Raw genomic sequence first — 12,529 nt, 5'->3', positions numbered from 1 at the left:
TTTGCCGAACACCTACTAGACTATATATATTATAGTTGAAAATGAAAATTATGTAAGAGGAATATAAATGTGAAATTGATAAAAATCTTGGAAGTAATCAAGTTAGAAGTTGAATTATAAGAACATTGGACAATTACAATGTATATATATGATACAAAACGATGTAGTATAGTGAGTTTAGGTACCTAAGTTTATATATCCTTAAGGGTATATTCACTTTTCCCATATATATATATATATATATATATATATATATATATATATATATATATATATATATATATATATATATATATATATATATATATATATATATATATATATATATATATATATATATATATATATATATATATGGTAATCATATATCGACCAAATTTTGAAAACCAAATCTAAGTGTTTCATAATCATTACTTGAAAATTAATTTTGTTCAATATATTAGTGTTTGGTTGTTTTACTGCCTCATATTTTTTGAAGCATAAGACAAATGATCAGTTTGTGAGTACAATAAAATTTTACGAGACCTTTGTAAATACATTTATATATTTACATTCTAACAGTTGTATGAATATGTTGCCTTGCACGGGTGGATATGTATTGTTGCATCTGAGTTGGTTGAATCGAGATGTAGTCGACGTCTAACTAAAAATCTATTAATATTGTAAAAGGCCATTGTTAGATTTAATGTGGTTTAATACATGTTTAATTTTTACTAATGAATAACCTATTAATATTAAGTAATTATATGGGAAGAATATGACATGTGCTAAAGCAACACGACATTCATAAAAACTTAGGTATGAAAGTTATGCTATAACTTTATTGCTTCAAAAAGAAACACAGGTTTTATAGTATGGTTAAATAATGTTAGTTCGTATGATATGGCGAAAACATAATGAGTTTTAACGTAAAAAGATAATAGTGTTTAAGTATTTATACAAAATGAAGTTGTAATTTGAAAATGACAAATAAATAATGAATTAGAATCAAACAAAAAGATCACAATACTAAGATACCATTTCAGGGCGATTTTGATGAGGATCACAACTAAATTTTGGATGAATATGAAGGTTACCCAAAATGACACCAACAAGAAATATATTATTAACAAAATATATTTTACATTATCCTATAATCTAAGGTAGAGATCAAGTAAAGGTTAACGATTTACGTAGACTTTTACTATCAACTAAAAAATGTCACGAGAAGAAAAGGAAGTGTACAAATAGATTCATAATCCAAAAGTTCACATTAATAGTTTCAAACCTACTTAATATACATCTAAGAGACATTAAATATGCAACTAAGTTTCATTTAAATAATATCAGAAGGAAGATTTAAATTACATAAGTAAGATATTTTGAACTAATAGCGTATATATCTAAAGTCAATAAAAGAACAATAAAATAAAATCGGAAGAAATTGATATAACGTAAAGAGTGAGAAATAAAATGTCATGCATCTTTTACGAAATAGGTTAATGTAACATCTTTTCTTTTTATTTTAAAATTTTTTTTAACTAGAATAGTTAGCGGAAGTCTTATTTTAAATTTTATGAAGATGGCTCCAATGCTACTTTTATTACCAAAAACAAACTTCATCAAAATTAAAGTTCATAAAACCAACCCAAAACAAGTTCTCAAAAACCAAGTGTTATGGAAACTAAACGATGTGTCTATACAGTATCATCACGAAAGCAATTTTAAATAACTACCCAAAAGACCTCATCCTCACTGAGACTATGTTACCTATACCAATGCAAGGCAAACAATAAGTGCCAACATATGTTAAGTAAGTCGATCATAAGTATGGTGTCATGGAATGTACATATCCCAAATGGGTCAAACAAGACATCATATAAGCATGCATTCAAACACTTAGATAGCATGACATCATATAATCAGCACAACATCACTCCAGTTCACATATCTTTAGGTGAACCATGTGTCAAATTGGTCATCTAGAATAACCATCCAATTGGCATTTCTCATAGATCCAACATTAACCGACTTTCCTCATAAAGCCAACTATAACCGACTATCCTCATTGAGCCAATACTAATTTGTTATCCTCATAAAGCCAACTGTAACCGACTATCCTCGTTGAGCCAATACTAATTCGTTATCCTCGTAAAGCTAACACCTATTGGTTTTCCTCGTAGAGCCAACCCTAGTTAGCTTCCCCATGGAGCCAACTCTAATTGATTTTCCTCATGGAGCCAACACTACCATTTATCCTCTATGTATATTCCCCCACATAATTATTTATTTATAATAATATACTAAGCGCCATTTCCATTCTTTATTTATTTATTATTATGTATAATTTTCCTCGTTTAATTATTGCATAATAAATCACTATACAAATCATGCACATCTCATCATTTCAACACTTAGGCACATTATATCACCAACATGCTTATCCTAAACATCATAGGAAAATATTTCCACCAAATCATAACATGCATACAATCAGCACACAACTATCTTTCCAGGGGCATAACACGCTCCTCACATTATAGATAATAATATAGCATGTAATGTATCCTAGATTCTCATACGCAAAAAGGAACCAACATAACATTCATAATAAGGGTACATGCAACATGTACAATATATGTTCATTTCAATCATTCTAAGATATACCCTTAACAAAGTACTTAAATTCCACAAAGATGAACTCACCTTGACACGTAAGTGTTTTCCTCCACTTCGGGTCTGGTAAGCGCTTAAGGTCTCACACTCCCCCCCCTCCCCCCCCCCCCCCCCCCAAGGAAGAATCGATCTCCATAGCCTTACTTGAGCTCCTATGCTCATTTTTTCCTTCCTCCTACCCCTCCTAGCAAATAATGAGAACAACTACAAACCCAAAAAGAGAATCGATCAACTCTTCTTCTTTTTTCTTACTTCCTGTCGACACAAACAAGGGGCATCAACCTAACTAATCGAAGAAGCCAACCCTTCTTGTTCACGTTCGACTATACATTTTTTTTCTTCCCGTGTTGATCGTTGCACACTACCACACCTATGATTGGATCAGTTCTTTTGATCGGTCCTATATAAACCAAGATAGAAACAAACAAGTGCTCTGCTCCTTCACAAGCGCATGCCTCTTTTTTTCTTCTTATTGTCGCCCTTTAATGTCCCAAGTACACAATGGACTAATGGAGTCATTTATACTTTGAACGTATAGGCCAGGTGGAAGAAAAAAAATGCTTGAGCCTCTAGTTACACACGATCGTAACATATGGGGAGGGGTTTAATGCAATTTTTACACATCTAACCCTCAAATTTCCAATCTTGCACTCTTTAAACCCTGACCCTAATTAACTTAACAATTAAAGTTTCTTTTAATAACATTTTATCCCCTCAATTCCATTTAAACCCTTTTGAGGAACTATTTTACCATACCATCCCATAAATCCATTTAATTAAATTATTTCCTCTTAATTGTAAAATAAATTCATTTAAATATCAACTAACCCCATTTTATTTAATTTATTCCATCTAATATCATAAAATAAATAATTTGAGTAATGGAAAGCTAGCTTCGTTAACGAAAGGATTTTTGGGTCGTTATAGCTAACTTTAGTCTTCAGCATATATGCATATATTATAAAAATACTAGCAAAACATTTAGAACAAATTAATAGTTAGAATATCATTTTTTTGAAGCTATTATGGTTTAAAGGATTAAAAGAGTTTCAAAAATCCAAGTTTTACATGTTTTTAAAACTTCTTTTGAAGCTAATGGTAAAACTACTTTGAAAAGTGTTTTTGAGTTTGCTAAAAGGTTTTTTTTGACTTATTGTCAAAAAGTTGGGAAGTAGTAAGTTGTTTTGAAAAGAAATCTCAAACACACCCCTTGATATGTCTATGAGCATGGGACGAAACCGATCTAAGAATCCCAAGTACCAAAATAGGTGGAAACTTGATATCGCATACCAAACCGACCTAACATTACCGGTGCCAGTACAAGTTTCGTTATTAGTAATAGTATCGATGGTATCGAATCTCGAGTTTTTTTTATTTTAGAGTATCGAGTATCATCCCATATGTCTAATTCGATATCGATTATGGTTTGGTAGCAATAAGCGATTTTGATTTAGTATTAATCGGACCATCCCTAATTAGCATTAACAAAACAAGGCATCTAGTGACAAAAGTGTTGTGCTAGAAAGAATTCTTTTTTGGTTGACAGTCATTTTGCAAGACGTTGGCGGTGTAATCTCATGTAATAGTTATAGAAAAATAGCATAATACAGATAAATACAAATGTATTTTAGAAAACGTGTGGATTAAGATAGAATTTATAGTAAGAGTTTTTTTTTTATCTTACTAATCGCATAGTTCAAAGTCATAAATAATGATTAAGGAAGTGGGCTCACAAGGAGCACTCGCCACCGGTCGCTATCCTTACCAAACACTGCCCCTAGCATGAAATAAGGGGCTCGCTAGCCTTGCCTCGTTATAGCCTTGGTGAAAGGAGAGAGTATAGAGAAACTTGGTTTATGTGTTGTGATTGATTGGTCCTTATTCTTTATTCCTTTTTTTTTTTTTTTTTTTACTTTTTTCCCAAATAAACCGTATTAACTCCCTATATTTTTTGTGCTACACATGCTAAGCCTACATGGCATAAAAAAACTAAAAATCTTATATGGTAATGTATTATGAATGTTACCACTCCCTTAGCCTTAAGCATATATATGACTATTATTATGTGAAATACTCAAGAAATTTTCTCAGTATATCACAATCATCATGTAGTGTGTGTGTGTGTGTGTATATATATATATATATATATATAGTTAGGTTCAAATGTTTGTAACATCTGTTGTGTACTCGTATGCACAAATCTAGACCAACGGATGGAATAGAATCAATGATCAAAATATGAGGGTCTATGCTATCACAAAAGGGTAACATGTACCATATAATCACATAAATTTCAACATAGGGGCATTTTGGTCAATTAAACTATATTAAAAAAGGAAATATTTGGATTTTAAGGGATAATTAATTCCCTTGTTTTTAAAATTTTGAATATTTTAAATTAATTCAAATTAAATTCTAATATAATTTTTAATAATAACCGATTTTATTCTGTCAGAATGACCAACAATCAACCATAAACTTGTAAATATATTTTCGATTTTATTCTTGCAGAATATGGTTCCATTTAAGATATTTTTTATAGTAAACATGCTTAAAGTATTATACAACATATTATCAAGAATAGCATTTTCTAAAGAATACAGATTTTATTCTTTAAGAATCACTAATTACATTAATTCGTAAGAATAAGACTATAAACAATTATTATATTCATTCTAAACAAATATAATTGATAATGGTTTAACAATTACATTTATTCTTAAAGATTAAAACTAAAAATGATTAAAAATGAAAAAAAAAAAAAAAAAACATCAAAATATTACAAAAACACTAATCTATTATGAAAGAATATTATTGTTAAGAAACACTTTATACATTCTAGCATAATACATATTGCAAGAATACACTCTACTTCTCCATGTTTTTTCTCCTTTTCCACATCAATGATGGTCTCTTCAAAACCTAAATCCACAAAGAAAACATAATCAACTTTCAAATATTAAAAAATTCATAGCATTCTTAAAGAATACAAACTATAAATTTGATAGAATGTAGTAGACATTAAATTTAATTTATTCTAATAACATGCACTACTAGTTATTCTGCTAGAATACACTATCATTATTCTAGTAACATACATTACTCGTAATTCTACTAGAATGAATTATTGTTCGCCATGTTTTCTTTCTTTTCAATATCAGAATGCAAAAAACTGTTCATTCTATAAGAATATAAATATTACATAAAACATATATTGTCATCAATTGTGACAGAATGCATAGCACATTGTTAGATTCTTTAGATTCTCTTTCATACATTTAAACAAACACTTATTAGGCATTAAATAATTATAATTTATTCTAATAGAATGTAAACATTCGAAAAAAATTAGTCGTAGAATGTTAGCACTAAAATCATTCCAAACAAATTAACAATAGAATGTTAGCACTAAATCATTCCAATTTCAGGCACAAACACTCCCGATATGTCAACGCCAATTAAAAGAAAATAGAAAATTTTACACAAGCATTAATTACCGCATCCAGCAGAAGGTCTTGGTTTTGCTTTCTCTCATTTAGGATAGTCCTATATCAGAACCAAAAGTCGCCAAAATTGTCCATCATATTGTGGTGGCTATCCTTGCTTTCGGAACTATCGGTTCTTATCAAAGTCTAGTTGTTGTTGGTATTGATTGAAAAATAGAGATGCCCTGAATTGTTGATTTAGATTAAATTGTGGTCGCAATTTTCCTTGCCACTGAAACTGTTGATTTCAATAGTATAAAGGTAGTGGTGTGATCTATTGGTACATATTTGTATATGGTGGAGGTGGCTATCTCATGGTTGTACATTTCGATTATGGTGGGTGAAGAAGATAATCGTATTGGAGTTTGATGAATAATGTGATATAGAATTAGGGTTATGAAGATGAAGGAACCATGATTTAAGGGATCAAATACATGATTTAAAGGTATTTAAAGATTTTAATTATTTACCATAAATAATTACAGCTAAGTTACTAATATACCCTTATCAATTTATTTATTTATTTATTTATTATTTCCTTAATTCTTATTGGTTTCTAAAAGCACATAATAATCGTTAAAAACATATATATATATATATATATATATATATATATATATATAAAAGTTCATTCTAGTTGTATAGTATTAAGACTTACATGAGACAAACTATATATTACAACTTTTATAAGATTAATGTATCACAAAATTGAATTAGTTCGTTTTTATTTAGAGTTTTATATGATTACATTTATCCAAATGGTGTATGAGGGTATATGAAAATTTAACGTGTTTTGCTTTTATTTAGAATTTTACACGATTACTATTATAGTAAAACATTTAATCAAAAACTCATTTTAAACCCCTAAGCTACTCTTATTGCTTGCAGACCTTTTTATTTAAATGTTGGGAAAATGGTGTATGACGGTTAAAAAAGTTAAGGTTTTTTTTTCATAAACCACGTTTTAAAGTTTTGTCTACACATTATACGATTAAAGTTTATAAAGTGTTCAAAAAATACTATTGTAACATGTTATACCCTTCTAGCTAAAAAGAAAAAAAAATGTTGATGTAGATATTAAGTGATATGGGGTTGTCTTCATAAGATAACATAATTTTAGTTTTGTTAAAAACAACATCACTAAACTCACTTTAATGTTGAAAAGTACCATTGTAACATCCCAAAATCAAGTATATTTTATTACCTCTTGAATTTTTATCAAAAGTGGAATATTTGGTCCCTTAAAGAAAAATGCTCGCGAAATTAGTCGTACGTAGGGCATACATAAGAGTACGCACACCGTACTCATGTAACGTGCATGATCGCGGATCAGCTAGTACAATGGGTGTACGTGTGGTACGCCAAGCGTACTAGCCCAGATTTCAAACCCTAATTTTAAGGGTTTCTCCCTATTTAAAGAACATTATGTCTTCATTTTATCATCCTTATCAGCCTCCAAACCCTCTCTAAAACCCTAATGTCGAGTTGTGTTGCTTGTGTGAGATTTTGCAAGTTTTTTAGGTGCTGTTTGTTTTTTCGAAGCGAAAATTCATAAAGTCTGCAGAGCATCTCTGCAATCCTCTGTAGCAGAAGAGGTGGAACAAACGACTGCAGCCTATAATAAGAAGCATGTTTGTTTTTTAATATCTGCAGACTGCTGCAGTAAACTAAAATTTAAATAAACTGAAAATAGTTCTCAACACTGAAACTTAGTAATTCTAGTCTTAAACATTGAAATAATAATAACAAGAACATGTAAAAAAAATATAAAACTTTTTTAAAAAAAAAAAAAAAAACTTAAAAAAATATAAAAGAAACTAATAGTTTTATTCTAAAAAAAAAACTAATTTTAAAAAACATAAAAAAAGAAAATAATAAAAAAAAATTAAGAAAGTATTGCAAACATTGTCTACAAAATTCGTAAAAAATTACACACGTTAAAAAAGATGTAACTGAAATTGAAAATATTATTAATAAAACGGTAAAAAAAAATTTAAAAATCAAGTTAAAAAAAATCGTGGAAATTATAAAAATAAGTTGTATTACATCCGTAAATAAAAATTTAAGAAAATCAAAGTTTAAAAAAAATATATTTTTAAAAAGTTATACAAAAATTCTTAAAAAACACTTAGAAAAAATGAAATATGAAGAGGTTAGAAGAGGCAAGTCAAGTGTTGCGCCACGCAGCACACGCGCAGAGGTTTTGTAGTATGATGTCTTCCAAAAAACAAACTGCTGCGAGAGGAAAGGTGTTGCGCGTGTGCTGCGCCGCACAACAATAAGTGGTTTGAAGAGGTTTTTATAGGAAAACAAATAGCACCTTAGTGTTCTTGGTGCTTGTAGTGGAAGAAGGAGACTTGAGAAAAAGGGGTGGGTGCTAGCAAGCTTGTAGATCCAGAAACCTTCCCTCTTTGTGTATCATTTTCAAGTATAAAGTCTATACCTTGGCAAGCCTTTCTTTATATCTTCATGGTTGAAGTTTTATGAACTTTTGTCCCCAAGATTGGGCCTTTATGAGTTTGGATCACTCCTGGGAATTGTAGTTGTCCTTTCATGCATTTTAGGACCTATAGATACATAAAATGGTTCTTCAGTCATTCCCTTTTGGCTTATGCATGATTAAAGTAGCTTATAGTGTATTAGAAGCTAAAGATTGTTGCATTGGGTCCTTCCTAGTCATGAAAAGGCATAAAGCCAACAAATTTATGGGTTAAGACATCTTAGATTAGCCAGATATGTTGTTGGGTTAGTTGTCTTAAAGGATTAAGACACTAACTTGGTGGAAGTAAAGGTAGGCAGAGTACGTCGGGCATACTCCTGGCTACACTTAGCATAGCCAGTTCCTCCCCCCGATGAAAGTTGACTTCGTTGTATGCCCAGCGTAAGGAATGGTACGCTCAACATACTCGTTGAGCAATAACTTTTGTTGACTTTGACCCTTGGTCAAGATTTAGGGTTTTTGACCATGAGAAGGGCAAAATGGTTCTTTTGCCCTTAGAAGGTTTAGTTGTGGGATTTGGACTCGCGAGTGAGTTTTGGACCTTAATTATTAATTGGGGTTAATTATTTTGTTGACTAGGCGGAATCTAGATCCGACAGTTCGGGTGCTAGATTTACTTGTCGTCAGTATCAGGTGAGTCGTCCTCACTTATTCTTACTTGTATGGTATAAGAGTTGTATTTATGATGACCGGCTGGGTCTAGCTGTTATGGTGATGTTATATTATTTGTATGTGACTGAGACTGCTGATAGCCAACCAAGGTTCCTAATAACCCATAGGATGTACTGATAGTCCATTTGGACTACTGATAGTCCCCAGGGTTGTTGATAACCCATAGTTGTTTATTTATGATGTGTTGTATATGGTATCTTGGGGAGCTCACTAAGCTTCATGCTTACAATTGTTGACTTACATGTGGCAGGTACTTTCGAGGACCGCGGGAATGCAAAGGTTTGATTATACACATGCGCTGGGAGATTTATTATTAGGACATATTTATGAACTCTGATATTTATGATACTGGTTGTTTTGGGATAATTATGTAATTGATAACTTTGTTGTGAAACTCGGATTTTCGTAAATTAAAAATGAAAATTTTGGTCTAAAATTTGAGGTGTTACATCAATTTTTTACTTTAATGCTTGGGCTCTCTCTCCCACTCTCTTTCTCTCTCTCTCTCTCTCTCTCTCTTTCTTTCTCTCTCTCTCTCTATATATATATATATATATATATATGTGTGTGTGTGTGTGTGTGTGTGTGTATGAATGTATCTATTTATATATGGTATTATATTGTTTAGTTTTTCTCTTATTAGGATATTGAAACTTATGCAATTTAATTTGATTATCGAAGATATTTCAACTCTCTCTCTCTCTCTCTCTCTCTCTCCTTTCTCTCTCTCTCTCTCTCTCTATATATATATATATATATATATATATATATTTGTATATTCCTACATCTCTTTATATTACTCTATCCATATATGGTATTGTATTGTTTAATTATTTTTTTTTTCTTGTTAGCATATTGAAACTATGTATTAAATTTTTTATAAGATAAATGTATCACAACTTATTATTGATTAATAAGATTGAATAAATTTTGTTTTTATGTTGATATTTATATGATTACCATTATCCAAATGGTGTGTGAGCGTATCACAACTTATTACCATTATGGTATTACAAATTTAACATGTTTCGCTTTTATTTAGAGTTTTACACGATTACTATTATGGTAAAACATTTAATCAAAAACCCATCTTAAATCCCTAAGTTACTCTTATTGCGTACCTTCTTATTTAATTTCTTCATAAACCACGGTTTAAAGTTCTTTTCTACACATTATATGATTAAAATTAATAAAGTGTTCAAAAAACATCATTGTAACATGTTGTACCAAGTATAGATCAATCTAGCTAAAAATGAAAAAAATGAAATGTTGATGTGGATATTAAGCGACATGGGGTTGTTTTCATAAGGTAACAAAATTTTAGCTTTGTGAAAAACACAACCACTAAACTCACTACAATGTTGCAAAGTACCATTTTTTTACTTTGACCATTAGACTTCTCTCTCTCTCTCTCTCTTTCTCTCTCTCTCTCTCTCTATATATATATATATATATATATATGTATATATATATATATATAGAGAGAGAAAGAGATAGAGAAAAAAAGAGCTAGGTTCACATCTATTGTGCGGATGTGTGGAAACTGTTATTTTGTGAGAATGACAAAGAAAATATGTTGCTTGATAATGTGAATATTCCAATCTTACATAACGATTGACATTATCACACATTCTTACTAATTAAACTGTCTATAAGGTTATTATAGACTTTTTTATATTATTACTCTCATTCTGTCAGAATGTTGTCAAAATGTTTATTCAGTCGTATTCTGTAAGAATGAAAATAAGTGAAAAGCGATACGTGAGAACAAAAATGTATAAGAATTAGTGAGAATGAATGAAAATGACAATAGTTGTGTGAGGTTGAATGTATTCACATTAATAAACAACATATTCTCTTACTATATATATATATATATATATATATATATATATATATATATATATATATATATATATATATATAGGGTTAGGTTATTTTATTTTTACTAACTATTGTGTGCCAGAATGCACAAATCTGGACCACCGGATGGAATAGAATCAAAGATCATGATCTGATGGTCTATGATATCACAATAGGGTAACATGTACCATATAATCACACAAATTCCAGCATAAGGGCATTTTAGTCAATCAACCTATATTAAAAAAGGAAATTTTTGGATTTTTAGGGATAATGAATTCCTTTATTTTTTAAAATTTGAATATTTTAAAATAATCCAAATTTAAATCTAATTTTATTCTGTCAGAATGTCAAACCTTAATTAGTAAAGATATTTTCGATTTTATTCTTGTGGAATATATTTCCAATGCATATATTTTTGATAAATAACATGATTTATTAATTCAACATATATTCTTCATATACATTCAAATGTGAATACAAAATCATACATATTCTTACAAACTAATAGTCTTATACAATTTAATATAGTTATACATATTCTAACAGAATATCATCAAAAATGAATAAAAATATTAAGAAATAACATTCCTAAATATACAATTATTAAGCATATACACATGCTTTTCATCAAAGGTCCAAATAATGCACTTGATTCAAACTATGATGAAAATGTGATATATTATCGTAAGAATGTAATTCTTCGCAAAATATATTTGTTGTTGACCTCGATTCCAAATCTTTCTCTTGTATGATCAATATTGAATTCCTTCTTCAAAGCCATTATGAAAGAATAAAATGCATTATTCATTAGTATTACCAATGAAGCTAATGTACTTGTTGTTAACAAACGTTCTCAAAAGACATTCTAACAGAATGTAATTCTACAAATAAATTCTCACAGAATACAGGCATTACTTATTTTATAAAAACTATATATTATAGAATGATAGCATATTCTAATAGAATGTATTTCATTTTTCCTATCTTGCAATTGTTTTTACTTTTCCTATCTTGGCAAATAAGGAGATTGAAATCGAATTCTGCCAGAATAATAGACATTCTAAGAGTTTTGACAGAATACATACCACATGACCAGATTCTAACAGAATGTATTTCATTTTTCCTATCTTGCAATGTTTTTTATTTTTCCTATCTTGACAAATAAGGAAAATTTGAGATAGAATTATGTCGAATTCAGTCTCTTCAAACCCTAAATCCACAAAAAAAAAAGATAATCAACTTTCAAATATTAACAAATTTGGAGCATTCTAAAAGAATAACAACTGTAAATTCTGATAGAATGTAGTAGACATCAAACAATTGTAATTTTTTCTAATCGACATTTCATCGA

The sequence above is a fragment of the Lactuca saligna genome, chromosome 4 (genome assembly GCF_052625555.1).
Source record: "Lactuca saligna cultivar CGN05327 chromosome 4, ASM5262555v1, whole genome shotgun sequence".
In the NCBI taxonomy this organism is placed as follows: Eukaryota; Viridiplantae; Streptophyta; class Magnoliopsida; order Asterales; family Asteraceae; genus Lactuca; species Lactuca saligna.
Note: the sequence above shows the minus strand (reverse complement) of the source record.